Here is a 5,168-nt window from a genome sequence, read left to right on the forward strand (position 1 = left end):
GCATATAGCCAGGTTCTGAGCTGGGATGGTGCAGTGAGCTAAATAACGGTGATGGATCAAGCCCTGATCTTTGGACTGGGTAAGAGTGGTCTGCTTAATTCAGACACTCTGTTCATCACCACCCCCTTTTCTGAATCGTTTTTGGCCACTATAGGTGTGGCAGGGTATACTCAGACATGAGTCCCTTGCTCACTGCACCATCAGGATTCAAGCAAGCCAGGCCGACAACGTCTGAAATGCCAGAAACCGGTCCCCGGAAGCTTGTCTCCTTTCTGGTGAAGAATTGACTTGGTAGTTTGGTCTGCCCTGTTCCCATGATGCACTGGGCCAGGGAAAGACTAATTTGCATATAGCCAGGTTCTGAGCTGGGATGGTGCAGTGAGCTAAATAACGGTGATGGATCAAGCCCTGATCTTTGGACGGGGTAAGAGTGGTCTGCTTAATTCAGACACTCTGTTCATCACCACCCCCTTTTCTGAATCGTTTTTGGCCACTATAGGTGTGGCAGGGTATACTCAGACATGAGTCCCTTGCTCACTGCACCATCAGGATTCAAGCAAGCCGGGCCGACGACGGCTGAAATGCCAGAAACCGGTCCCCGGAAGCTTGTGTCCTTTCTGGTGAAGAATTGGCTTGGTAGTTTGGTCTGCCCTGTTCCCATGATGCACTGGGCCAGGGACAGACTAATTTGCATATAGTCAGGTTCTGAGCTGGGATGGTGCAGTGAGCTAAATAATGGTGATGGATCAAGCCCTGATCTTTGGACTGGGTAAGAGTGGTCTGCTTAATTCAGACACTCTGTTCATCACCACCCCCTTTTCTGAATCGTTTTTGGCCACTATAGGTGTGGCAGGGTATACTCAGACATGAGTCCCTTGCTCACTGCACCATCAGGATTCAAGCAAGCCGGGCCGACGACGGCTGAAATGCCAGAAACCGGTCCCCGGAAGCTTGTCTCCTTTCTGGTGAAGAATTGGCTTGGTAGTTTGGTCTGCCCTGTTCCCATGATGCACTGGGCCAGGGACAGACTAATTTGCATATAGCCAGGTTCTGAGCTGGGATGTTGCAGTGAGCTAAATAACGGTGATGGATCAAGCCCTGATCTTTGGACTGGGTAAGAGTGGTCTGCTTAATTCAGACACTCTGTTCATCACCACCCCCTTTTCTGAATCAGTGGATTTATACAAGCATGAGATGAACTTATGGGCACCCATCTTAACAGGTTTTTTTAATGCTGCTATTGAAGATAACCTTCCATTGACCTGGGGCCAATCTATCATTGTCCCCCTTTTTAAAAAAGTTCTAGGTCAGAGTCACACAATTACCGTCCCATCTCCCTCCTGGACTCGTCGATTAAAGTCCTGAGCAGAATCCTCCTAGATAGACTAGAAACATGAGCAGAGGAAAACAAAATCTTATCGCCTGTACAGTACGGGATCAAAAGGGGGATGGGAACGATGGAGCAGTGTATAAACCTCGACCTTATTATTAATAAATATACCACGGTTAAAGAAGGTAATTTATTTTTATCCTTTGCCGATTTAAGTTTTGCCTTAGAATAAGTTGAACATTCACTTTTTTGGCCTATTTTATTGGAAATGGGGGCGCCAAAGGAGATTATACATTTCCTGGCAAGACTTTATGAAAGACTGTCCAGTAAAGTGCGCTTTGGTCCTGCCGGTGAATGCACTCCCTTTTTTAAGGTCAACAGAGGCATTAGGCAAGGCTGCGTTTTAGCACCCCTTTTATTTTATTTATTTATTGATCAAATTGATGCAATTCTTACAATGACCCCAGCGGATGCCCCCCTGGTTGATGATAATCTCATCCCAATATTGCTGTACGCAGATGATGCGGTCCTCCTATCACGCACTCAAAACGGTCTCCAACGCCTCATTGACAAATTCCAGATGTTTATAGACAGTAGGAAACTGTTAATTAACAAAGAAAAAACTTTTGTAATGTCATGTGGGAAGAAGACCAAGCAAACTAGGACTTTCTATCTAGATGATGTAAGATTAGAAACTGTTAAAGAGTTCTGTTAACTTGGCATTACATTCTCTGGAGATGGAAGGTGGGCCAATGAACAGGAGAGTATACGACTTAAAATGGTTAGGAATACTAACAGCGTTTTTAGATTTGCCACCAAATTGGGGAGCCACAGAATTAAGGATATGGTGTCAATTTATAATACAAGGTGTTTGTCATCTGCATTATATGGGGCGGGAGTATGGGGTCATCACACTTACAGCGGCAAGCTAATCCAACATGAAGAAAATGTATTCCTGAAACGCTTGCTGTGTGCCCCTGCCTCAGCTTCTACTAAAATAATCCACAGGGAAGTGGGCTTAAATTATATTAAGGATTTAACAGCCCTGTGTCCTCTGGCATTATGGCGGTCTATTTGGTCTAAAACCGAAACTAAATTTACCCAGAATGTAATTAATGACTGTCTAAAGCTTGACTACTGTCTACATATCCCATGGCTCAGACACATTCAACATTGGTACAAGTTACTCTTCGACGAGAGCCTTTCCAGGAAATAGAACAGGGCGCCTCTATATCCAAAAAAGAGCTTAAGGAATCCTTCCTGGAACACACAAGGAATGCCAGGGCTGCTGAATGTGAGAAACAATGTACCTTTACCTTTCATCAGGAGCACAACGTAAGCAAAGGCTTTCAGCCCTATCTAACAGAAGTTACAAGAAACTCACACCGCTTTGTAGTAACACGTTTAAGATTAGGCACTGTGCAGCACCTTGTGGCATTCCCTCATATTAAACGGAACAGTACCTCTCCATGCCCTTGTGACGGTATATCTAAGCAGAGCTGTTGTCATTTTATGCTGTTTTGTAAATGTTATATTTTTTAAGGAAATTAAATTTAAAACCCATCTTTTTAAAATATAAGGTACGATCTACCAAGACTGCGATGAAGATAATATTTGAATTGAGAAGTTTGGATGTATGTTTCTGTGTAGCTACATATATTTTAAGATATATGTCTGCAAGAAAATCAATTATTATATGAGCATGTAGCACTAAGAACCAACACATGTCACTTTCAGTTGGAGAGATGAGTATCTATTTTAGCCAGAGTACTAGCATGTGCCACTTTACTATTGCAAGTTTTGCACATGTGATATAAATGAAATTGTACGAACGTGTTTTTTAGCTATCAGCATGCGTCACTTTACCATCGCGAGTTTACACATGTTTTATAAAGGAAATTGCACTTTACTGGGTGCGTTTTGCACTTTGAGAGTACTGTATTACCTGTACATACTTCATGACTGTTTACTCGATCCTGAAAAAATTGTCATATACCTAGGTGTAGATTTCTCAATGCTTATTTTTATTACAATTTTTTTTTCATATTCTTTATATGTATTGTTATGGTTTATGCTTTGTCTGCTATATAATTATGTATATATACGGAATAAAGCATTTTGAAACTGAAACGGACAACTTTGGGCAAGTTAGAATACCAAATGAATGTGCAGCGCTCCTTGTAAATACTTGTCTCTTGTCGGTTCTACACTTGGTGGGGGGAGCCATCTCTTGTCGTGTGATTTGCTGCAGGAAATACGAATATTGTCCTGAAATGAGCTCCAAATGGTGCAGCATTAAGAGTGTTCACTGTGTACAAATGGTCCAGTGAGTTCCCAGCCTTGTACCCCCCCTCCTGCTTTCTGCTTTCATGGATAAACCATGGTGTGTGTGGGTGTTCTGTGCTGCTGCAGCCTGCGCCACTCATTCACATATGTGATCATTCTAATGTGAACAGGGCTGCCTTATCTCACTCTTGTATTTGTATTTTCTAGGCCCCTCCATGAGGATGGTCCTCATTGGTAAAACCGGATGTGGTAAGAGTGGCACCGGAAACGCCATCCTGGGAGACAATGAATTTGTGTCCAGAGTTTGCCCAAACTCAGTGACCACAGAATGCCAGAAGAAGACGTGTGAATATGATGGCCGGCGCCTGGAGGTGGTGGACTCGCCGGGGTTTTTTGATACCAAGATCTCTAACTTCGAGGTCATTATGAAGATCGCGGGCTGCGCCGTCCTGAACTCCCCGGGGCCCCACGCCATCATCCTGGTGCTCCAGGCCGGGAGGTTCACCGAAGAAGAAGAAAACGCAGTCAGGATTATCCAAGACCTCTTCGGGAAAGAAGCAAATAAGTTCACTGTCGTTCTCTTCACCCGGAAAGACGACCTGGGAGATCGAACGATACAACAGTTTGTCGCGGAGGCAGTGGGTAAACTTAAAGAGCTGATGAAGGAATGCGGAGACCGGTATATCGCTTTCAACAACAAGGCAACTGGAGCAGAAATGGAGGCGCAAAGGAGGGAACTCATCGACATGATCGATATGATGGTGGCAGCGAATGGAGGCCAGCACTACACGGAAGCAATGTATGAGGAGGCGGAGAAGGCGTTCAAGAGAATACAGACCCAGGTTGTTGACGAGATCCTAAAACAGGTGTCAATAAAAGTAAAAGAAATAGTACCGGAATCTATCAAACGGGTGAAGGGTGCAAACCAAGGGCAGATAACGCCACAGCAGCTGAGGGAGATTCTTCAAGAATCGAGGAAACAAGAAGAAGAACTAATTAACGCAGAACTAAAAACTGTCCCCCAGAGGGTGGATACAGCCATATTAGAGCGCATAAATAGAGAGGGGGAGAGCTTTCTGCGCAAACTTCACAGAGTGGTTGTTTTTTTTTAAAAAAAAGTTGCTATTTTCTTGCTTTGTCTCTGATTCCTCCTCCCCTTTGTGGTTGTATAATCAATAAAACAGATGTGTTTAAACTAAAATGTGTTTTTCACATTTGGTGGCTGAGGGGTGATGTGCTGTATTCCTGCTGGATAGTCATCTGAAGACGTCTATGAATCGACCCTGCAGCTTATGTCAATAGATTTCATAGACGTTTCTTTACTATATTCTCACTCCTCCTTCCGGTTGCTACAGAACATCAACTTTATCCCACAATTTCCATCATGACCTCCTCAGGCAAACTCTATGGTACGTTCTTGACTTCTGGTTTCTTAAGTTCGACCTAGAGTGATCACCTGGCAAACACAAACATTCTGGATGGTGACAGTGAAGATTCAGGACAAAATTAAAGACAAAATGTCATTATTATGCACACACCCGAGGACATTGCA

General features: G+C 43.7%; 1 pseudogene; it reads left to right on the forward strand.

The window, feature by feature from the left end:
• Nucleotides 1-3,837: 3,837 nt before the first annotated feature.
• LOC144826877 (GTPase IMAP family member 9 pseudogene) lies at nucleotides 3,838-4,728 on the forward strand (annotated as a pseudogene).
• Nucleotides 4,729-5,168: the final 440 nt, after the last annotated feature.

This window comes from Lissotriton helveticus, chromosome 4_1, assembly GCF_964261635.1.
Source record: "Lissotriton helveticus chromosome 4_1, aLisHel1.1, whole genome shotgun sequence".
Lineage (NCBI taxonomy): Eukaryota > Metazoa > Chordata > Amphibia > Caudata > Salamandridae > Lissotriton > Lissotriton helveticus.